Here is a 25,485-nt window from a genome sequence, read left to right as displayed (position 1 = left end):
GAAAAAAAATGTCCTTTCAATAGATAATTAGGGAGATTGGTTTACCAGGACCACTCAAAGCCTATTCAAATGCAGGGCTGAGGCCAGGCCTTGTCTGCTGAGTCCAAAAGGCTCCCTAGAGAGGCATTTGCCTTGGCTTCATTTCTCAGAGCAGGTGCCTGGCAGGTAGTCAATGGAGACGGCCAGTTGAGACATACATGAAGCCCATCCCCCTGTACAAGGGGTCAACATCACAGTTCAGGGATCATGAGCAGAGGTCACATGGTCAATGTTTAGCACAGAGGACTGACTGGATGACTGGAAGTGAATCCCGGACAGCCCAGGTATCAGTTCTGGAAGTGGATGTGTGAAGGAAATGAAGATACTTCTGCTGTTGATTGACTGAGACTTCCTTCTTTGAAATCTGTCAAAATACGTCAGGAGACATAAAAAAGAAATAAATCAAACAGCCCATTTCTAATTGTACGTAAGGTAAAAAAAAAAATGTTTTAACTTTTTGAATGTGACTTTTGCCATAGTGTAACTACTGCATATTTGAGAGTTAAATGCAGTTTTTAATAATTCACATGCATCTTTTTTTGTGTTTCTTGCTCCTTTTTTCACATTTTCACCAGTTGAAGCTCTACATAAAGCATAAAAAATACTTCAAGGATCTTAAGGTATTGATCAGAAGCATATTTAATAGCTTAATATTTGTCTAAATTGGCCATTAAACGTTTCTTCATCCAGCATTTGGTCTGTGAGAGATTATGTCAACTGTTGAAGCTAAGATTCATACCAGAAGCTCAGTGATCTGAAACACACACCACAATTTGTTTGAGAATGGAAAACTATGGTAACATTGAGGTTGTGGACAGGCCTTCTCAAGTACTCCAATGTCCACACTATTGAAAATGTGTGGGTTCTGCTAAAAAGGGAGTCAAGTGCCAGGAAACCAAGTTTAAATGAAACCTATGAATGCTGCCAAGATAAGTGGTCATATAGTCAGCCAGAATTATGGAAAAATCCTGCTGATGCAACAAGCAGCCTGCTGAGCTGCAACTCTCTTTTTCAGTCAATTATTTGTGTGTAAAAAATTATCCTCAATGTAAAATTTTGAAGAAATGTTAGAAAAATCTATAAAACCAGTCTTGATCAACCAGTTGATGTTTCTGAATTTAATTGTGTACAAAAAGTGGGATTCAAATGTTTCTTAAAAAGCAAACAATGTATGTTATCATATACAAATGATGCTTTCATACAACCACAATGAATGGCAACTCCAAAACTGTCATTCTGTGCTTTTTGGAGCAATTCAAAGATTGATTTGTTGGTTCACTTATATCCATTCTCCTCCCAAATTTTAAGGCCCGGAGCAGAATTAATGGTTCCATCAGTAAAAGTAAGTCATCCAGTTCTTCCATCATATTTAAGTAGTGCTAAATTATATTTTCTGAAAAACGCTGTGTTGGTTTTATGCCATTTTATTTGAGATGTACAACTTCCAAAAGCTTAATTTTTGTTCAAAAATGTCGGGGATCAACTATATATTTTTATCTCTTCCACATGTGAAATGGGCCTTTGTGACCTTTTTGTTATCAGTTGTTTTGGCCTTGAAATTCCTCCACTGATCCGTTTTGCCTGGTCTCTCTTTCTTATTGTTGAATCCTCAGTGCTGACCTCAACTGGGGCAAGTGAGACTGTTAATGCTGGGTTTTTCTGTGACCTATTTGGTGAGTCATCTGTGAGCTCTTGAAGTAATGTTTGTTGGGTGATCACTCCTGGGAAGGTTCACCACTGTTTCATGTTTTCATCATTAATAGTTAGTTTGCTGGAGTATTAAAGGTTTAGAAATGACTTCTCAACTTTTCCAGACTGAAACATATCAATTACTTAACTTTTGTTTCTGTATTTACCCTGGTAATCATTGTCAAATATCAAAATATTTGATATTCAGATGATTTGTTTCATCATCTGAAATACTTGTGACAAAGCAGATGGAATATGTAAGGGAGAAAACACATTTTGAAAGTACTGTACAAATCAATGTGTTTAGCCTTCCTATCCATGAGGACACCAGACAAGAATTTAAGGTCAAGGGTGATGCGCTCCAATTATTAATTGAATCTCAGTTTGGAACAATGATATGTCATTGCTACAATGCCACTTTTGGCGAAACCATAGCTACATATGTAAGTGGATAAACTCTCCACGTTCATATTTCTCCCAAACACCACCTTGAGCTCTTGAGCTCTACCCCAAGGGAAACACTATATAAATGTCAATGCACTGACTACTGAAACTGTCACAGCTGTCAAAGGGAAAGCACACGAAGTACAGAGGGGATTTTCTTTTTATCGCTCTAGCGGTGGTTCCTGGAAATGCTGCCAATGATTGAAGGAGCGATCCTGTTACACAGCTCTGTGCACAGCCTCCGTGGTACAGAAATGTTGATTCTGCAAGGATGAGAAAATAAGTGTGCAAAATCTCAGCTGAATAAAATATGCATCCAAAAAAAAAATTTAAGCGAAAATGGAGAGAAACTCCACAAATCCCAATTTTCACTCTATCTACAAACAGTTCTCGGCAAGCAACTGACGCTGGATGTGAGAAGGTGCGGCAACATATCCAATATGCTTGTCAATTTCTCTTTCTATAATCAAATAGAAAGCCTGTGAAGTAAATATCTATATTCTTACAGCCGGCTGTTTACAACAATGGGTGCGGCTATAATAAACAGTGTGTAGAAATGAAGAATTTCTTTTAAGGAATCAGTGTGGCCAGCATATGCTCGATATAGGAAACCCATAACATCAGTGGCTCCTTATTGGCGGCTGAGGTCAAAGGCTAGGGAAGGTCAAAGGTGTCATCCTCCTTTCTCATCATGAAGTGCATTAACATCTTCTTCTTGTCCCATCTTATCCAGATGGCTGACCAGGCCACGGGACAGATGCCCCATTTTCGAAATATCTGAGGGATCCAAAAATGGACCATCGAGAATAAATATGGTTCCATTTTTAGGACATCATATTTCAAAGGAATATAAATACCAATAGGGGAGAACGTGCGGTGCATGAAGCCAGAATGTGTTAACCACGCCTTCATTGATTGAGGGTACAGTTGAAGCAGTTTCTTACTGCCTACTTTGTATTAAAACTGTCAAGGTTTTCTTAAATACCAGGTTTAGAAAAAATATTATTGTTTATATTATATTATCTCTTGAATAACTATTAGTATTTCTGATGTTTTTCACATTTTGTTACAGTACACCATTGAATTATAGCAATCTCAAAAGTCTGTTTCATCTGACCAGAGTATGTTCTTTGACATGTTTGTTTTGTCCCCTGCATGATTAGTTTGCTAATTTTCTTTCAAAACATCTTGAAACCTCCCCATTAAGGAGAGACTTGGGGAGTGCACAACAAATATTTATGTCATTAGATTGTAAGATTGTGATGGAGCTCTGTAGCTCCTCTAAGGTTATCATGGCCCTCTTTTCTGTTTCAGTATTAAATCTCTCCTTGCCTGGTCTTTTTATTTTGGTGAATGACCATTTCTTAGTAAGTTTGCAGTTTTGCCATGCTATTTCAAGGACCTCATCAGATGTTCTGAGCTCTCTCCAGCTTTGACTCCATCCTCTCTAGTTGCTTTTGGATTTTATAGAGGTATCAGAGTAAAGTGACTGATGCCTATACCATGCCAAAATAATACTAGAGCACATGTATTTCTTTCCTACCAATTGGGACTTACTTTGGTGGTCGATCACATACAATCCCAATAAAAGATATTGAAGTTTGAGATTGTAATGTGCCAGAAAAAGTCAAAGGTTGATATATACCTCTAAAAAACAGTGTAATGCATATAGATTGAGGCCATTGCTTAAAGAAAATGTACAACTCTTTTTTTTGCCATCATATACTAAATAAATATTTCCAGTGAATTACAGATATGTTGTTTTTTCACATTGTTTTAAGGAAGTAAAGAAAATATGCAGGTGGTTGGTACAGGAGGAAGTGACCTCACTTATGTGCCTGAGTAATTAGATCTCTCAAAGATGGCATTTCTCCATCTTTGCATAAATATATCAAATGATAGCCAAACCAGTTTGATTAATTGCGTTGGGAAGTTGTCCAACTGGTTGCTTTTAAAGTGCCAAAACAAATGTACCCATATGAGATGATTTTTCTCCATATTTCCCAAAGTTATTTTGTCATCAAAAGTCATTCGTCAATCCTTCACCATCTCCACTTGACCAATCAGCTCAGCTCATACTCAGATGACCCCACCTCCCTGCAGAGTCAGTCATTATTTTTACATCACCAAAAACCCCTCCAGGCATGTTCAAAGTCAAACAAATGGATACTCTCCAAGCCAAACAGAGCAAGGCTTCCTGCCGGTACCTCGGGTCTGGCCCTTGCTGCAGCTCCTCGGACATACAAGCGGCTTTAAGTGTGTAAAGAGAAGTGACTTGTACATGTTTTCTCATATGCACATCCAAACACACAGACAAACATATATGGCATGCTACCCTGCCCAGAGACCTCTGACTTGAACCTGCTGCTCTCACTCAGCAACACATAAATCACTGGGCTCTAAGCGGCACTGCTGGCCCTCATTGCCATGCTGAACTTGACTCCACGGGAATAAAAGTCTGTAACTAGATACCACAAACTAATCCAGGCCAGAGACAATTGCTGGCATATGGAGGCCCTGAAGGTGCCGATACCCCCTCGGACAATTTGTTGCCTCTGTCATGAGACCTTTGACTTCTGGACCAACTTCTGCCCGATTCCACTCGTCAGAGACAAAAGCATCGGAAGACTGAGTGAAGACATGAGGAATGATGACGACATAACCTGTCAAGTCAGCTCCACTCTTGGAGTGGCCATCTGTGCTTCTGAATATGTCTCCTGCACACACTGGTGTTTAATTGAGACATCATGAGACTAAACACCAAGCAGTTATTTTTAATGACTGTTTTACTTATAATGTCTATTTATTTTACCACTAGCATGGTTGTTAAAAATTTGCAAAATTGCAGACAAAATATTAGGTAAGAATCTAAGAATATCATTGAACTTCAAAGTTCTGATAATTATGAATAATACCAAAACAAGTATAAGACAAAAAAAAAGGTTCCATAATCTTAAAAAATTGTTTCACTGCTGCGAAAATGCCAAAATACTTTGTGTCTGCAGAGAATAACATAGAAAACATATCCTGGTAATATTTTAAAGTGCATCTATTTTGTTGATTTACAATGTAAAACTAAACAAATGTCCCCACCATGGGAATGATGCCTTTACATGACAAACCTGTCTTCTCTTCCTGGTGACAGTGGCTATATATCTAAAAATACTTTTTTAGATATAAAATTTTATTTTAGATGCCTGAAGTTTGTAACACACATTACTAATAATAGAATACCCCCTGTTGCAAAAGACCATTCTGACAATCTTTGTTCACCATCTGTCTCTTTAAAAAAAGATGTGCATTTTTGTAGATGAGTTGAGCAGAACTTTATTAGATTTATAGCAAATCCTTTCTTTTTGATTAGGCCTTTTCCTTAACCGCTCTTGACATTCATTGTGTATCTTTTCTTCATATTACGTATGTGAAAAAAGCTTACCTCTTAAACAAGGTACTTACAACTTATTTAACCACAATTTAATAAATGCAAAAACACATATTATAAACTGAAGGTGTAGACAAAAAAAAACAAACATATTTTGATATACTGTATTTTATAAATGCAGCCTACTCACTAAATGACTATTTTCACACATAATTGGAAATCTTTACTATCTTGATGTAAAGCTGATAATTTTTATGATGTGCCAGGTCTTGCCTGGCACGTCTTGATCCCTCAACAATAAAGAACATATAGTGATCCATTTAGGCACAAGTTTCATTTCCATCTGTAATAGGGTGAGTCTGGGTGGGAAAAAAAGGGAAAGCAACAAATTTCTAACTACAATCAATAATAAAACATGACATGTCAGCCATGAGCACCACACCCAAACTGTAACCAAACAATAGAAGTTTGCCGTGGCCTCTGCAGTAGCCACAGGCCTGACACTGGCAAGAAATACAGGAATGCCTCAGTACTCTTCTCTCCTGATAGAGAGCAGTGACTGTTTAACCGTGATAACATCAGGCACCGTCAGGGCCAGCACAGCTGCAGGGCTCCCAGATCCACTTTAATGACTTAAGTATCTGGGAGTGATATCTGCAGCCATCAGTTCAATGCAACCTCATCACATACTTACATTGATGCTGACACACTCTTCTTCATTTTGCAGATGCACACTTGAACTTAGACTACAAAGAGACATGAAAAATGACTGAGATTATTATTTTTTCTTGGCATAAATGGTGTGCACACTTGAACTCACGTTGGTGTGTCTGTACTGTTCGTGAATCAACTTCTAAATTTTATTCTTGCCCCCAAATGGCTAATTTAGATGACCTCTTAACACCTACTTAGTGTTTCTGTTTCAGTCTTCAATCTAACCATTTATAAGGCCTTACTTATACAAATAAGTACAATTACACAAATTACCTATAGTTACATAAATGTGTCAATATTATTACTCAAAAATATATAAATGTGAAATTCTATTATTGAAACTTGACATCACTACATGTTGAAAATAGTATCTATTTATTTATTGCAGCATTTTTTTCAACAACAAAAAAATTATGATTACTTTGCTGCAGTATGCAATGAAAAAAATTCACCTGTCAAATTACCTGACTGGTTAACTTGCAAAGCGAATCAATTCTTGACCAATTATCATAACTAGACCATTGTTTTCCCTAACCAAAAATTTCATTGGGGTAAGCTGGTAGGAAAAATAAATTCACTATGCATTTTGCGAATGTAAAAAATACAAAAATAATTATGTATGATTTTAACATACATCTGATTGATTCAATAATGACTTCCCCATATAATTGTTTGATACATAGATTAATAATAGACTGAAATTGTTATAAATACAGTTATTTAATTCATGTATATATTTCACATGTTACTTAAGCTGTAACATAAGTATTTAGTCAGTAATTTATCCATTTATTGAATTGTGGTGCTTTTAGTAATCAATAACTTTGAGATTTAGTCTTGAGGAGTAACATTGCAAAATCTTTTGTAACAAAAAAATGCAACAAATTAAACAAAAAAAATGTTGGCTGTTATTTATGTAGAATTTTATTGCATGACATTCTGTCTGAGCTACAATGCAAACCACAAAACACAGCAAGCATTAAGAAAATTATGTTTTGTTTTTTTCTTTCTTTCTTTTCAAATGTCCAGAACTCCGGTCAGAAGTTCAGTGAGCAAAACAATGTCTCAAAAAAGGACTCATTCTTCAGGGAGGAAGAAAAGAAAGCCGCAAAAGCTCTTCAGAGAAAAAAATGGGAAAAAAAGAAAAGAGGAAGAATAGAAAAAAGCCAAGATAAAGGTTTGTTTTAATGTGCCTTGGTATTGTAATGTAATGTAAAAGATTTGTAAAGCTGCTAATAGAAAATTAGCTGGAACGGTCCAGTTCAACAGCCAAACATTTTTGCTAGGGTCTTTGTGTTTGTGTGAAGCTGAGTTTTATCTTTAAATGAGTTGATTCTCATGGTTGGCTCTGTATATTTCTACGGTATTTTTGGCTTCAAAATGACATTTTTGATAACATTTGATAACAATAATTAAAACTTGTCAATGATTGACATTGTCTAGCAAAATGTTTTTACATCAGGCTACATGGCTGTTACATTGATGAGCTACTCTATGCTGTAGTTGGGGATATGTTGTTTGCTGCTGAGCATAATCATTTTGTGGGTAAAACAAACATTATTTTTACATCAACTTCTAAGTTATGTGAAACTTCTGTTAAAATCATTTGAAGGCACAGAATCAGTCCAGTACCAATCCACATTCTCAGGGGAGAAAGACTCACCTGGTATGAATTAAATTTTTAGCTATTGGAGTAACGCTTAAGAGAAATTAATTTAATCAAAGAATGTCGGCTGCACCGATTGCAGTTTTCTGGCCGATCCCCGGATCTTTAAAGAGCCTGAAATGCCGATTTTGATTTTGGTTGATACGAATTGTTTTTGTTTGAAATGTCGCTAAATAGAGCAAGAAAGTCGTTGGCAATAGCGGGGTGAATATTGTTAACTACAAAGGTGCAGACCTGACCTGGTGGGTCGGTCTGTCAGACAAACCTCTGACTGCAGAGCAGACGAGGACAGAGACTGATTTTTAAACCTTTGCTGACGAAGATAAGATTAGGGGATAAGATGGGCTTCACGTGCAAGTATCGGCCGAGCACGATCCCCCAAAATTAAGGAAATCGGCGCCCAGAAATCAACTGGTCAATAAATCAGTTGGCCAATAAATGTATCCTATATTATACATGTATATAATGTAAACAGCACTGCCAGAGATGCAATAAGTTTTATAGCAGGTGTGTGAATGATCTAATGATCGGACTGCTGATTGCAGCCAGTCCACAATGTTAGCAGAACTAACAATGTTAGTTCTGACAAAACTAAATTTTGCTTAGGGCCCCATGGAGGCTTGGACCGGCCCTGTCTAAACCTTCTGGATTTATCAATATCAAGAAAGTAAAACTGTGGGGATCAAAGATCCTTGCTTACTCTGAAATCAAACAAACCTTCCAGAATACATTTGAAAGTGATTAACAAAACCACAACTGAAGCAGCGTATCTAGGAATCAGATGTAAAGCACAAACGTTAGAACCCAAAGTCAAGGCATTATTATGCAAATAACTTATTTTACTGGTTGCCCCATTTTTTACGCACCAACAAGCACTGTAAGCAAGATTAAATACATTTTACAAAATTTAAGAAAGTTCTTGTTTTCAGCTGCTATAGATTATCAAGTTCAAGTAAAAAGTCAGCTTCCATTAATTAGTGCAGTAAATCTGACATTACGGTGCCAGGCAAAGGCATCGTCATCCCTGGAATCTTTTCTCATGACATGTTACAATCAAACCTCAGTATATTTATTTAACCAACACAAAATCTGTCATGTTGTGGTAAGGAAGGATCATTTTTGAAAATAAAAATCTGAAGTGTGTCAAGCATTTGTATTGAGTGCCCCTACTTCAATATTTTGCAGAACCACTTTTTGCTACAATCACAGCTGTCTGTGAAAGATTTATAGTGTACCTATTCACGGTTTATAATTCACTGATTCAAATATTCATGGACATTTCTTTGGAACACCACTCAAAATTTGGGGAAAAAGTGCCTATTCACCAATGTTTTTTTGTTTTTTTTCTGTGGAGAATTTCCGAAATGTTAAAAACAAAATGCAGCTTGGGAAGTTGAAACACCAAAGGACAGTGTTACCTGACACACTGTTGCATGGTGTTTGTAAAATAGGCAATCCAGGATCACCATTTAATTTCTGTTGTTTCTGTTGAAACAACAGAAATTAGATTCTGTTGATCTGTAGATTCTGTTGAGCTACAGTCTTTTACGAAGACTGTAGATCTTTGCTTCTGAGGTAAAGCTAAGACTATTTCCACTGTGCATATTAATGCATATTAAGGTATAGCTGGAGTCTAAACTATTAAAATAGGTAGCTATAAATCTCAAGTATTTGCAGAATTTATTTGCAGCTGTGGTTCGTTTTCCCTGAGCATATACACTGTACACATGTAGAATCTGTAGCTATGGTTGTATATTTAGGGTCGTTCCATGTTCACCATTATGAAGCCTTCACATGTTTTCTTCAAGTATTGTCCAATATTTGACTCCATCCATCATTCCATCATCCCTGACCAGTTTCGCTGTACTTGCTAAAGAGGAGTATTCCTATAGCATGATGCTGCCACCTCCATGATCAAATATGGAGCTGGTGTTCTAAGATTACTTAAGTTCAGCTTTTACACACACACAGCATTTTGCATGTTTTCTAAATTTCTAGGTTTAATTACCTCATCTGATCAGAGCTCATTCCTCAATGTTTGCTGTGTTTTCTACATGATTTGTAGCAAACTGGAAAAGTGATTCCTTATGGTGCATCCTGGCTCTCACCCACTGATAAAGTGATGCAGCTAGGCACTAAGTCCCTTGTGAGCCTGGAAGAATAAAGGAGGAGTAGAAAATGGATGCTTGGAAAGATAGATCAGTCTTCCATAAAGATGTTTTTAATGAGAATCATAGACTTATATTCCAGCATTAATAATAAAGTTGATTGATTGAGACGTCTCGATTGGTAAGCCCTCTAGAAAGTATGAAGTGGGTTTTACAGCTAAAACCTTGTGCTTAATCTGTAAATCATTTATTGCAGCAGCCACTGCAAAAGACCAAAAAAAAACTCCTCTGTGTCTCAAATAAAACACTCTGAAGGCTGAAGTACAACTTGTCCCATTAAAGTGATGTATCCACTTCTAAAAAACTCTAAGAAACCAAACCGTCACTTCGATCACAGACCCCTGGCACTGCAGACGGTCTTCACTCCTCCTTGACCCAAGAAATTGCAATCTGTGTGTTTGACGGACAGCCGCACTACCCTCTTCCCCATTGATGGTCAGTCACACAAACAAAAAGAGGGATGAGATGAGTTTCTCAGGGGAGTGAGGATAATAAAATCAGGGTGTCTGTGTGTCCTGAGAGGGGACAATGTTTGATGCTCTAACAGAATGAAGGTCTTTGGCGGCCTGAGCCGGCTGTCTTTTAGCTAAAGCAAGCAGATTTCTTTGAAGCCTGGCCACCTTCGCTGAAGAGCCATTACTCTCAGGCTTTTCTATACATTAGCCATGCCACAGCAGCACAAGTGCATTACAGGCTGCCGCCCCAACAGAGCCCAATTGTACTCCCTCTTGTTAAATATTACCCCAACAGAGCTTTTGATTTTATTTTCATTTTTTTCCCTCTCCATTGCTCTTACCCTGCCCCCCTCCCCCGATCGGATTAGGATCGATTGCTGCGTGGTAGAGCCGGCCCAGACATGAGGACCAGAACAACGCTCCAGCATGATTGTGCTCCTCAGGTCCCGCCTTGGAGACTATTCAGGCGACTAAATAGAAAGATTTGCCCTTAGATGTCAAATTTCCTCCAAGACAAGGATGTCAATACCAATTAGATTGTCTGTAGTTGCTGTAGTTACGCCAGGCTGCAGCCACCCCCACCCCAACCTCTTTTCCTTTAAAGATACACTTGCTCTCTCTTAACATCTCACTCACATCTCTTTTTGTAGGCAGAGTGGTGGTCTCGGCACCAAGCCTTTAGCCTCAAATCAGTTTTATGACTGGCGCTGTGCAGACATTAGGCTAACTCCATTAGCCTCTGAAGGAGATGGCCTGAGGGGAAACAGAGGGGCCAAGATGGGCCTGGCTTGGACTACATGTGTGTATGTAAGCGCGCGCATGTATTTGGTGAAAGGGTGAAGGGGTAACATTGTCTCACAGAGTCTTCTGGCATCTCTTTAAAGGTCACTGTCTGCTTGTCAGATGAGGCAAAAGCCCACTGGAGCAAGAACATAAACAAGAAAGAGAAGTGGACAGAAAATGGATTAATGAACAAATGTAATTAGGAGAAAGGGTGGACGGTGAGAGTGGGAGAGAGGACTCTGTCTCCACTTAGTACTGTGGCTCCTGCAGGCGCTCAAGTGCTAACATGACAAACAGATGTTGCTGTGGCTGTCTGGGCATAGAACTGCACAGTGACACTCATTCAAGTGCATCGACATATGCACAAAAACAATGTGCCTTTTACCTGAGTGTCTTTTTTATGTCTTCTAAAATTAAACATACGTTAATTAGAAAAACCGATTGTGACATACAGTCTCCCAGGTATAAACAAGAATGGATCAGACAGTGGCAAAAGAATTAATCCCTACCATCTTAACTACTTTTACATTTTTACATGAAACAAAATGCAAACAGCTCAAGTTCTGTCACGTTGGAAGGAAAGCATCTGTGAACAATTGTCCAGTGTTGCCATGGATTTGAAATTAAATAACAAACATTAACTAATTAGCACAGCTGTGAAGGGACCTGATTGGACTGCATTTTATTTATGGGGATTGGAGTAAAGGGATCCACATACATTTGATAACCGCATTGCATCTTTCTTTAAGTAAAAAATTGAAGAATATGTCTATTTTTCTTTCAACTTCACGATTATGCAATTTTGTGTTGTCTTATTGCATAAAACCCAGACAAAAAAAACAATCAAGTTTCTGGTTGCAACAGGAAAAATGACAAAAATGTTCCAGTTGTATGAAACACCGCAACACAATAAAGGGAGCAAAACATAAAACCTGAAGTAAAAAATTCAGAAGTGCAGATGTTAATCAAGATGTCTGAATATTTACACTATTGTGTCATTTTACTGCCAAACTACACGTACAAAAGCTGCAGACCCTTTTTGCTTTGATCAAATGTTGTAATATGACACTTAACAGCATGTCCAATATCCAACTACGTATTTTTATGTGAAATATTAAAATTAAATATGAGATCATGATCATAAAACCACAGAATATCTTGTGGTAAACACTGCTTTACAGCACTGCACAGAAGCCCGCACACACATTTATGAGAAAAGTATTGTGATCTGGGGAGAGCTGCATGATAAATGTTTAGGAGCAGTATGAAAATGTCTGAAAACTTTACAGCATTATCTTTATTATATTTTTTATATAATAATCACAGTGTCAGCTTTTTTCCTGTATATGAAGATATATGTAGAATAAAATATCAAAGAAACAAAGCTAGAAACTTGTTCATAAACATTTATGTGCAGCTTGAAACTTAAACCAATGCCACAGCATTTCATTATATAGATTAATTGTTTTATTTGTTTATTTCTTTACTTTTAGCTGCAATCATTGGTAATCCTTAAAGCTTGCTTATTTGCTTACTGAGGTAGTGGTGTTGTGACTGAGATGTCAAGAATCCTCTATGTTGTTTTAAAGTCTTTGCTGTAGCATAAAACTACTATCATTATTTTTAAGACAACACCAAGTGATGAATGTTGTTATCTTCAGAGAAACGTATGTTTTAATCTTCTGAAATCTATATTCATAAAACAAGAGAATTTACCAAAAAATTGTTGCAACAGTTTGCATTAGTTTATTAGACTGTATATTCATTTCTATCTATGAGTAAAAAATTATGTAACATAAACAACAAAATGACAACTAAACATATGTATATGAAGTCTGGCCATTTAAGTAACCTACATACTTAACTATCCATCCATCCATTGTCTACACACGTCAGTAGGCATGTTTGTCTATCTCCAGTGATGACCCTGGACAGATTTTCAGTCTATCACTGCAGACACTCAAAAACAGCGACACACGACACACTTGATGCTAATCCCTCAGATAGGCCACTTACCCTGGCAGTCATTTTTGGACGGAGCAGGAAGCAGGAGCACCCTGAGAGAACCTACACACGCACAGGAGACTGTGCAAAAAGATGCATACAGAAAGATAAAAGTTAGCATAACCGTGCTTATAACGGCACCACCGTCCATCAAAAAAAGGAGTTATGAGAAGTGAAAAAGGTAAGAATTGGAGAAAGGAATAAACTTTAAAAATGTATTCTGACAGGGTAGCTTGCCATTTATTTGCAATGACCATCTCAGGCCAAACAAGTCCCAGATTGCTAGAAAGCTTGAATTAAGCATTAGCAATGTAGCAGCTCTAGCTAAAAATAAACAGAGTTAAAGTTTTACTCCAAGACAAAAACCTTCCCAATCATATAATAATAATCCAGACTTCTATGTAGGTTTTACTACCAAAATAAAGTAGTGAATGTTTTTCAATTGTCAAGCTTCACATTTAAAAGCTAGCATATTTCATTATAATTCAAATGAATTGAATAGCTAATATTGACAAGGTAGCTTTTAGCAACTGCAAATCACTAAATTAAATGTATATTCTTCTCATTTTGTTGAAAATCTAAGAGTATTTAATACTTGTACTTTATTCTTCTATGAAACCAATAAAGAAATGTTTAACATAAAGCACCGATTGAAATACTTCAGATACAAAGCAACAGTGATCATCTTTTTTTCAAATATAATGCAGTGTTTTCCACATAAATTCATTCTTTCACTTTCATATCAAAGGCACTTACAAACTAATGTAAGCCATCCCCATGATTGCAACACTTCTTTTTTCTCTTTCCTGTTTCTTTTCTTAGGGCACAGAGCTCTGCAGAGTCAATTGAGCAACAAGGAATGAAAACAGGACTTGCATTTTGAAGTTGGCTTAACCTTGCAGTGACACCTATTGCAGATGGTTGGAAATGGTTGAGAAGAATAGTTTCCGCATGGTGGAATCCACAATTAGGTAGCACATCTGCACCAGTACCCACCCCTCCGCCCCTTAATCCCCTGAATCTGGCGTTCTTTGAGCTCAGTATTGGTTGACAGCCAAGGCAAACAGTTTCTACTACGAAACTGTTTTCAGCCAGGCAATTAGGCGAACTTCAGATCTGAATGTTTTCAGCAACATATAAGAGGGAAAGGGATAGATTGCTGGAGTGCAATGGGTGAAGTCAGAAACAGGAGGAGTGGCTCAAAGTGAAGAAAGTATAGGTAGGATAAACAGGAGCACTTAAAGGAGGGGAGGAGACATAGTGACAGCCATAAGACAGAAATCTACAACCAGATCATCAGTTAGCCACTCCAATCACAATGGATCAAGCCATTAAATGTACATTTTTTTCCCCAAACAACCTCATGGCTGACAGGCCCTACACATCATGAGCTTATATTGATGTTCAATGGAGCACTTTGCACTCCCAACGTCTAAGATGTTCTGTGTCTGTCAGTTAATTCAGCACATTTAATCTAAACTAAACTTGTATGTCATTCAAAGAACAGTTGCTTCCGAAACAAAGCACTAACGCCTCATCTGAAGTCACCGTGTCTCTCATTTCTCCTGCATTTACTGGTGCTGAATAAGCATCTAATGTGACCATTAAATGTATTGCTGATGGAGAGACAACGGCAGAGAAACATCAATATTAAAGTGAACCTGAGTTCTCTTTAATATTGACCATCTGTGTGATTTAACTGGATATTTCTGAGTGACATCAGCAGTGGGTTAGACACAGTGTATGTGAGGTGAAATCTAGACCTGACGAGGTTATCTGCAAGATGGCTTTTACATGCATGCATGTGGGAATGGATTGTTTTTCTCTCTCTTTCAATAATGAAACCATTTAAAAACTGCATTTAATCCAAATAAAACACGTTCATATTCATTTAGAAACAACAATACTAATGTTTTACCTCAGGAAGAGTTCAGAAATCAATATTTGGTGGAATAACCATGAGGTTTTCAATGGGGTTCAGTGTAGTGGTCTCTTAGTTTTTTCCAAAGCTCTCGCTCTATATATAGAGAGAGTCAGTTAATGTTGAAGTTGGCAACATTAACTCAAAGGTCGCTAGAAGTCTGTGATCCTAGTGGCAATTGCAAAGTAAGAGGTTTCACACCAGTCCCAAAATCAAAGTCTGACATGTACGCTGTGCACATAATATGTGTTGATCGAACAGTAAAAATGTCTTAATCTGATCTATCTGATGAGTTAAATCAAAACCACAAAACATTAGTTTCTTTTATTGGAACTTTAGGTGACAAATCAATACAATGTATTGGATAACTGAAAAGAGGGGAAATGGTGTAATGTTTTTGAAATGTTTTACAAATGAAAATATGAAAAGCTCAGCATGCTTTGAGGTTCCATCCCACCTAATGTGATACTTCTAAAATAAAATCGAGAAGTTATTTAATGCTAAGGTTTGTGGTATTTGCTGTAGCTTACACTACTAATAGTAGTTAGCCTTATCACTGACCACATCAGCTAGCAAATCCCACTGGGTTCAATGCTTCACCATGAAAGTAAACTGGGTCTAAGGTCTGGGTCTTTCCCAGTTAAAAGTTCTAACTTGGATCATAAAAGTACCAGGATAAAAGGAGCTACCAGGAACTGCACTGATGGCGTCTTAAATTCACCCAGGGGAGTTTTATGTTTATTCTCCATTGTATTTCTTTTTGGAAAGTTTATTGTTAAGTAAAGATCTGTACGAAAAACAACTGATTTGAATGTTGGTGCCTTTTAGCTCTTCATTACGTTAAATTTGTTTGTATTTACTTTGCAAATAGTCATGCCTCTCTGTCCTCTAATTATGGCAAAAAGCTGGCCAACAAACATCTTCCAAAGTCTGTGGAAAGTTTGAAAATTTAAGAGAAACGTTTATTTTCTTGCACAGGATTAATGCCTTCAGCTTCTGTTGTAGAAAAAAAAAATACATGAAACAAATAGGACCTGTGGACAAGGCAAGCTCCAGAAAAATCCTACTTTCAGCACCTCTGAAATTAGACCTAAATTCCCCCCAGAGGGGCTATTAGATGACAAATCCTCGCCATTGACCAGAATCTGCCCTTTGCAAGCTCATGAATGACGTCTAAGCTCTTTGATGTCCTTCGCCACAACATCAGCTTCACTTCCTTTACTATGAAGAGGGTAAAATGTGAGTTAGGTTACTCCTTTTCTTTTGGACACCCGAAAGTTCAGGGGAAGGAGAAAGGAGACCCACAACATTCCAGATAAACCAGATGTTTGCATCCCATGCTAACATGTGGAGGCATTCTCTAGCCGTGGGCCTGCATTAATGAAGGTGGAGATCCATCTGGGGGTGCTGATAGGAAGTGGGATGCAGTTTGATAGGCTATACGCACACAGTCTCCAGGTTACATATGTTAGCAATAACTTCTTGTTGCTGCCATTTTGTTCAGCCAAGCACTGGAAGCTGAGCTGAGGACCTTTTCGCTGCCATGGGAAAAACAAAGAACTGGATGCAAGTAAAAGTTCCACTTAAACTCTGCAGAGTTTAAAAAATGTGCGAATTAAGTTTACAAACGAAAGAATTCAATCTCAGTTGGGGAGAGGGGAAAGCGAATATATAAACCTTTTTTTTTTAGTGCTTAGAATTTCTGAAGAAATAAATTAATAGAATCTGCACTGGATAAATACATCATGTTTTTTTAGCATTTAATGTTCAACATTATGTGGAACAATAGTGCAAACACTGTCAGTCTTATTTTGCTTACACGCAATGACATTTCACAATTTTTTATTTACTTGAAAATAAAAAGTATTCGGCATAAATGTTAAATTGTTATGCTTAACATTAATCAGTAATTTTATATTTTAAGTTAATTTGCAAAAAAATAAATCTATTTAACCAACAATTGCCTTTTTCATTTCTTACCACCTCGGTTTCTCAGTTTACAATCATGACAGAATGTTATCATTTGTAGTTCCCTCCATATTTTTAAAATCCATGCAAAGACATTGTGAAAAGTCATAAAATAAATTAATCTTTCATTGCAAACTTTTCACTTATTACTCTTCTCTGGACTCATGCTAATGTGCGTGACTGACAGATACATTCTTCTAGTAATCTTCTGATTTATGAAGCTCAACGGAAAATCAGAATTTAAAATTTGTTTCAGCTTAAAAAAAATCTAAATTTGAAAGAAAGAGAGGCTTCAGTGACATTTCTTCTATTGGACTTGTCTAGAATGGAACTAGTTGTGGCACGGATGGGTTTCCATCTTGTTTTATTAGATGGATGTTTTTTTCAACTGAATAAATAAACAGAAATTAAATGTTTTTTGAGTGAAATTATTCTGTTTGGACGAGGGATTTGTTGGGGCCATTAAATGTTTTAGGATGGACCCTCCTCCCAGTGCAGGTGATAAATAACATTTTCAGTTCCTTGTTTATTTTTGTTTTTTTTTGGGGGGGGGGGTTGTGCAATTCCTGTAAATTGTTTTCTCTGCATAAATATGACATGTACATTTTGGACATTTTTGCTTTTTTCTATTCAGTTGCACATTTCTTTAAATCAGAGTGTGCTTTTTTTATAACTGCACAGTATCTTCTTATACTGTAAATTTTGTCTGTTATGTTATCATTTCTTCTATTTTAGTATTTTTATTTTGTGGAATTATACATGCTTCTTCTTACCTTTGGCTTTTCTGCAGGTACACATGAATTTTGTCACTGAGGAGGACAATAAAGATAATTTCTACCCTACTCTATTCTAAAATGAGGCATGTGGTGCTTAATCCAGAATAACCATAATAAACGCAACTAATCAGAAACAAATTACATAGCAATTTTAAAAATTTCAATACCAATATTTGTATCTAATATCACTGTGCACTTCTCTGGTAACAAAGCACAAGTGTACATGCACCAGTCCACCTGTCAAGCTGAACTGCTTCCTTTGTCACGTCATAGAATTACCAAGAGGGGGATTACTGTGCTGCTATGTTGTTGCAGTAGTTGAATAATGGCTCTGTAAGACTCGAAGGCTTTATTTTATATTAGCATATAATAATAAACTTTGGGGAAATTAAGATTAAGTGTGAAGAAGATACAGTATTTTCATTACAATGTGGCTCACATCTGTTATGGCAGAACAACTCCTGGGCATTGAGCAGAATATATTGTATGTCAAAGATTGTTTTTCTTAGCTGAAATACAGTAGGATTATATTTCAAAAAGAAAGCCGGAAGAGCCGTAAAGTGGGTGAAGGAGGATAGAGAGGATCAGGGGTGAATGAAAATGTAAAGATTGCATGGAATGCTCCCGTGTGAACTGTAAATGAACCCCCAAAACTCCAAATCCCCCCAGCTGCTAAACTCTGCTCCTTCACACTGACACGACCACAAAACATTTGCAGCCCTTAGAGCAGGAATGTCACATTAAGATCTTTACAAGCTATGAAAATCAATATTTCTCTCCCACAGGTAGTTCTGGAGAAATGCAGCGTGTCTTGCAACATGTTTCACCCCTTCAACTGCAGTCACTAAATGAAATGCAGTTCATAGGAATTTTCTTCGAAAAACCAACAGAGTAGATTCTAATTTTGAAGTGAAAGATGAACGCGTACAATAAAGAATAAAACTTGAAAATGGTGATGTGCCTTTTTACTCAGCCCTCTTTAACCAGGTATCCCTAAATAAAACCAGGTGCATAAATTGCCTTCAGAAGTCACCTAATAAGTAGAAAAAACAAAAGAAAAAGAATACAGTCTGTCCATTGCCTTCTTGTGCAACTCTGCTTGAAAAAAAGTTCTTGCTTACAGCACAATCTGGGTTTCTCCCCATAACTCGGATTGTCTCTGGTCGATTTGTAACCTGGTCAATCAGCAAACAGAAGGGGAAATTGAGGACGATGTCAATTTTCTATTATGTTTTAGAATTGTAGTTTTAGCAATGGCAGCAGAGGAAGTGAATAAAGCCATTCAGTCCAGTTTGGTCACACTTCCAAATATTGAAATAACATTAACAGTCATCTAGTTCGGATTGGCCCTTCCCTCTTCGCAGTGGAGGAAGGTTGTTTACAGTGCAGGCAATTTCCAGTAAGCTTCTTAGTATTGAACTGGTGCATCACTTACGTCACAGGCAAATGTTAGCAACTGTGTAAAATTTAAAACCTCGACACAGTCCACGCCTCCAGGAAGCAATCATTTCTCAATGGCCGAGAGTCTAGACCCTTTATACGGAGCAAAGCATAGAGCAAAGGGATGGCTTTTACCAGGCTAACTTGAGACATGCCCATCCCTAAAATCATAGGCTGGTCAAGACGTTCAAGGTAATTCTGGAGAAGCTGAAGCATCGCTCAGGTAAAAAAAAATTTGTTGGCAGGAAAATTATTAGCTGTGCTGTTATGAAGAAAGGCACTGTTATAAGAAAATGATAAAAAATACTCACTAACAGTTTCCCTTGAGCTATGTGAGGGACACGGTAAGAAAGAAGGTGCTCTGGAAAGATTCACCTAAAATTGAATGTTTTAGCCTTTAACCAAAACACAGTGTGTGACAGAAAACTAACACTGCACATTACCCTGAACAGAACACCCCCACAGTGAAACATGTGGGGCTGTTTTTCTTTAGCACAGGCAGGGAAGCTGACCAGATTTGAGAGGAAGTTTGATGAAACCGGACAGAGCAATCCTGAGCGAGAGTCAGAGAGGCTGTAAAGGATTTATGACTGGGATAGACATTCACCTACCAACCAGACAAACCTGAACATACATCCATAGCTATAATGTAGTAGATCAATGTATAGTCATGTGTTTGAATGACCAATTAAAAGTCTAAATCTAAGCCCAAATGAGAATCTGTGACAAGATTTGAAAGAAATTGATGTTCACAGATATTGAATTTGACCTAGCTTAGGATATTTTACAAGCATGTATAGGTACAAATTTTAATCTCAAGATTTGCAAAGCTGGTCGAAACATACCAAAAAGGTTTGCAATTTTCTTCAATGAAAATTGTTTGCAGAAAGTACTGACTCATGGGGGCTAAGTACAAATGCAAGTCACACTTTTCAGATTTAAAATGTTAAAAAAAATGTTAAAACAACGTCTTATTTTTCTTCCACTTAGCAGCTATGCACTACTTTATCTTAACTCAATATATACAAAATAGTAAGTAAATACTGGCCATCTTTAATAAATATTTTCTCATTCTCGTCGGCCGAAGTACAGATAGTCATTGTGCTGTAAGATGATGAATAATTTTTGTTTTTAATTCAAATGAGAAGACCAAAAAATAGACACTGATGAAGTGTCTGTCATCTGTGAGTTTAACACCTCTATGCTGCACAGCCACTGTTAGTTTTCTGATCTCTCATCATTGTCATCAGTGACAGGTTACATTTGTCTGGCACTGACTGGAGGTAATGATAACCAATTGCGTGGTAAGAATGGGATTTAAGGAGCCTAAGAAGCTTTAATGCCTTGTTTGTTTTCCTATGCTCTCTCTTAGAGGTACTCTCAGCCATGCTGGTGAGAGTGTTGTGATTGGTGTGTTTTGCATGTGTAGGAACACTCCCTCTCCTATATCAAGCAGGCCTTTTCGCTCTGCTTCTGTCCACGTCCCTCATTCACTCACTCACTTTTCCCTGTCCTGCCTTTTCTTTCCCTTCTTATTTCCCCCTCTTCATGTCTGCATGTTTCCTCCTCCTTTCTTTAGTCTCTCTCCTCCCACCGACGCTGTATGCATTCCTGCCAGGAGGGGCGGAGGTGTCTGTGATCCGGATAAGGACCAGACCTTCTCCTCATGCTCACCCTCGGCCCTCACCCCCTTCCCTGGGAAAATGGGCGCAGCCTCCTCCCTCTCAGGGCACCAGCTCAGCTTTGAGTGAGCTGCCAGGCATGGCAGCAGAGATTTAGCATGATTTGTTTGTCTGCTGCTGCGTATTTGCACCAGCACCCACCCCCCAACCCCGCTCTCTACTCTCAAGCTGGTTAGCTGGTGCAGATCTGGATCCAGGCTGCTGGAGGCCAGGGGAGCAGGCCGGGGTTAAGGGGGTGTTAAAGAGGGTGAGGTATGGAAGGCAGCAGTTAAAAAAAAATGTGGAGAGCAAGAAAACACACATGTACACCCACACACATGCAAGACAATCTCCCTAATCATTCAGTTTGCATTCACAAAGACTTCAGAGTTTTTTCATTACTCCCCACCACTCCCCCACCCTTCTTGTGTTTTGTAATTGGCTCGCTTCCTGGTGCAGTGGCAGACAGCAGCCACGACAGCGGCTGCCCCGCCGGCCCATTGATCTTTCATCAGCCCATAGAGTTAAAGCTGAAGGCATGAGGGGAAAAGCTGGAGAGGCAGCCCCTCGTTTTATGGCAGCCCACTGGAGCCTGCCGAGGATTGTTCCCTGCTTCCTCAAATTGTTTTTCATTTAGTCCGGGTGCAGCGCCGTGCTGCTCGGAGGAGAATGAGGTGGAGTGACGCAGATATTTAGGGGCGCACATAACAGCCACAGTCTGGGTAGGTGAATAAAATAGTGTGTTTTCCAATTGTTACATTGTTCTAGGTGTAAATGTGGGTTTGTGTGACATCTCTGTATTGTTCCCCATCCCAAAGCACATACTGGTTCTCATCCAGGCCTACAATTGGGAAAGTGATGCTGAAAGCTGAGAATTAATCAAACAAAATTCTGTGTAGCTGTAAAAATTACTTACCCTGGACTGCACATTAAAAATGTATGAATATTAAACACAGATGAATGTACATCCAACGTACTTTTAAAACCCCAATTTTGCTTTTATTGAAGGAGCTTTAATTACCTTGCTCAATTTGCATGAATCCCGACTGGGTGGTCAAGTTGTAGATGGTAAAGAAAATCAGTGCACAGGTGTTGTCCATTGAATCCGCCCTGCAATATCCTCGCGATCCGAGCTTTAGCTGTCATGTCATGTGTGCCCTGCCTTGGTCATCTAACCGATATGTGATACTGGTATCCTTCTTTGACATCTGCTCCACTGGGATCTTGTTGGAGAGAGGCAGAGAAACAGATTTCAGATCAGCAGATCCATTTTCACAGGACTTTGAATATTTCATGTAGAGGAGTCTTGTAGCAGGCATGCAGATATGATAAATAACAACAACCCCATCCAGCTACAGACACTGTACAACGGGTTATGTTTTCTTTATTGAGTAAGAAACATTTAAGTCCTTAAAAAATCAAGTAGAATTATTCAATACATCACACGTTTACAGCCAAAACTCACAACTGCACATTTTATGTGACTATACAATATAATTTACATCATGAAAAAATATGTGTGAAACATGCATGCACAGTCAGGTTAGAAAGTAGTTGTGACTGCTTTCTGTTTCAAGTTTCAGCAAGCACGTGTTCAATGTAAGGCAGCAATAACTACTCAATACCGTTCCTAAATGTGGACACAGGAGATAATATTCTGGTGCAGTGCATGGTACAGATATGACGGAAATACCTCTGTTTATATGTGAACTAATTTGTTCATCCAGGTTATTAATTTATCAAATTTCTATATCCGTTTCCAGAAGATCATGCCAGATCGTAAAAGTTTCTGACACAAACATATGTAAAAACAACACTTAAACATGAGAGACCCTGTTAAAACAGACAGTAAATCAATCCTGGACATCAGCGATAACGATGCAAAAAGATCTCTCTCTCTCTCTCTCTCTTACTGCAAAACCCCACACCTGACCCCTAAACCTTCACCCACAGAAACGCTGCCGTTTCAAAAACTGTCTTTGAATACTCTTCCTCTGGAAAGACATCGTTGAAACCGGAGCCATCTCAGGCCGCTGTATGTGTTTATTAAGTACGCTCTCGGACTGGCTTACTCCCAAGATGGCTGTAACTGAGAGATTTGTTCATGTAGGCATTAGGTCTGGCTATCAGTGGTGAATTATTTATTGAAAAAAATCTTCCAGTCCTTGGCGGCTGAGAGAGTCTGTAGACTGCTCACTGACTTCTTTTTATGTGTAGGACAGGTAGTTTGATTTTGATACACGGTATACTGAGTATCAAAAGAAGTGCAAGAAAAAAATATATATATTTTTCTAAAATAAAGAAAAATGGTGAAATACTGACAGTGGATACAGAAAGACATCTGGCAATATATATTATGTATTACCTGTTTGTGGGATATTTTGTTAAAATAGCACAAAGGCTGCAATGTGTCTGTATTTGATATTCACAAATATAAACAAACGAAATCTTCCTAAGTGAGCAGCATATCTGATGAGTGAATATTAAATGCATATTTTCTTTTGTCTTTTTTTTTTTTTTTTTTTTTTGCAATAGCAGATTCGGCAAACAATGAAGTGGAACTGATGGCCTTGCAGTGTCAGAGACAGATTAGTTTAGAGGAGGGGAATTATGGGATATTCAGATATTCTCCCTGTTATACATTTAACTTTAATGAAATAAAGTCATGACAGGCTGTAACTACATTAGGTAATATATTGGACAGGCCATGTAATTAAACAAGAGGCGGAGGAAAATAGAAGAAATCAGGGGGAATTAAGCAAACAACAAAAAAAAACTCATCTTAAAATGTCATAAAGAGAATGACAATTATTGTATGTAATATAAGTGATAATAGTATCAGTGTGTAGCAATTCGTACAATAAAATGCATCATATGTAATGCAATGACTAAGCAAAATTCAGGCAAAAAAGACAGACATGCAATATTACTTTCCATTTGATGCCAATATGTGGTTGAAAAGAAAAACTAAAATAAAATATGTCTTTGGATCTATAAATGTAATAAATATGTCTTTAGAAACTTTTGTAGGGGTGTCCAGATGTTGCTATTTTTAGTCATTTTTAAATTTAAGTCAAACTTTGTCATGCTCCTCTTCAGACACAGTGACCAAACAAGTGGTGCATTTGCATGTATTTGAGTTTGTATGTTTGGTAATAAGGTATTGTATTTACACTTAGAAAATATGAAAGATTTATTTTTATTATGTTTTGTTGGTGGAATGTTGTCTGAATTACAGAAAAAAAAATCATTATCATTATTTTAAAAAATAACTAACATATTGAGGAATTTTTAAGCAAATTAGTCGACTGCAAAATTGTGCTTAAGGTACCTATACACCAAAAATATGCTAATTTGATAAGACAGCACATGGTTCTGTGCCATGAAAAATGTAGTCAGGTAGGATATGTCATTTTCGACATTTTTATGCACTGAGGTGTCCAGAGAGGTTGAGTCTTTTTTTTTTTTTTTACCTATAGGGCCCAAAGTGAGTGGCAAACACTTTAAAAGGGACTCTATGAAGAACAAAAACACAAAATCATACTACTATAAATACAAAGATTGATAAATAAGACAATTCTGGAAGTTTGCCCTTTCTACTTTTAAATTCATGCATGAACATTTTTGTATAAAAATAGAATTTTCAGGGTTGGAAATTAGGGCAGCTAATTTATAAGGGTGGGCAATGCTTCCTCACCCCCAGGCTAAAAGTTACATTTTTGTGGGCTTAATAAATACAATAACCTTTCAGCCTGAAATAGACTTAAAAAACTATCCATGAATGTTTGAAGGATATGCTCTGCTTACGGGACCAGTAGAAATAAAACAAGAAGACTGTCTGCTTAGACAACATTATTGGAGCCGCAAGCCCTATTTTTGTCCAAGATAATGTCAAATATGAACAAAATGGAGACATGAGTCTCACCCACTTGGACAGGAAATTCAGTTATCATCCATATCTCCTCTTCCAAATTTAAATCACAAATGATTTGTTCAAACTCGAATAAATCACATTTGGTAATTTTCTTTGCCTCCATTATTGCGTTAGGGTTTTTTAAATGTTTATGGTCGTCAGTGATAGAGAAATAGAGACCACTGGAGAGGTCTGGCTATTGTCATTCAATGGCCAAGCCATTTTGGAAATCACCGCTTTCCGTCTGCCCTGGCTGTTTCTCCTACTCTTTCTCTCTTTCTCGGTCTCTCTCTCTCTGTATTTCCTCATGGGCTTCATTGAATGGAAGACTTCCTTTTATAATTTCCAGGTTTTTTTCATATGCTGCCAATTCCACGGCATCTCAGTAGAAGAACGGCTGAATGGGTCAACGATTGAATGAGACGTTAGATAAATGAGGAAGAAGTTAAATTTATCTTGGAT

The 25,485-nt window shown here is 37.7% G+C and overlaps 1 long non-coding RNA gene across 1 annotated transcript in view; it reads right to left on the bottom strand.

The window, feature by feature from the left end:
* LOC111609578 overlaps positions 1 to 25,485 on the bottom strand; it is a 55,107-nt gene that overhangs the window by 13,441 nt on the left and 16,181 nt on the right. The window contains exon 2 of the long non-coding RNA XR_002753192.1: positions 22,132 to 22,333. This is a non-coding gene — a long non-coding RNA (uncharacterized LOC111609578). The remainder of the gene's footprint in view (positions 1 to 22,131; positions 22,334 to 25,485) is intronic.

This window comes from Xiphophorus maculatus, chromosome 8, assembly GCF_002775205.1.
Source record: "Xiphophorus maculatus strain JP 163 A chromosome 8, X_maculatus-5.0-male, whole genome shotgun sequence".
Classification (NCBI taxonomy): Eukaryota; Metazoa; Chordata; class Actinopteri; order Cyprinodontiformes; family Poeciliidae; genus Xiphophorus; species Xiphophorus maculatus.
This window is presented reverse-complemented; position numbering and strand designations above follow the sequence as displayed.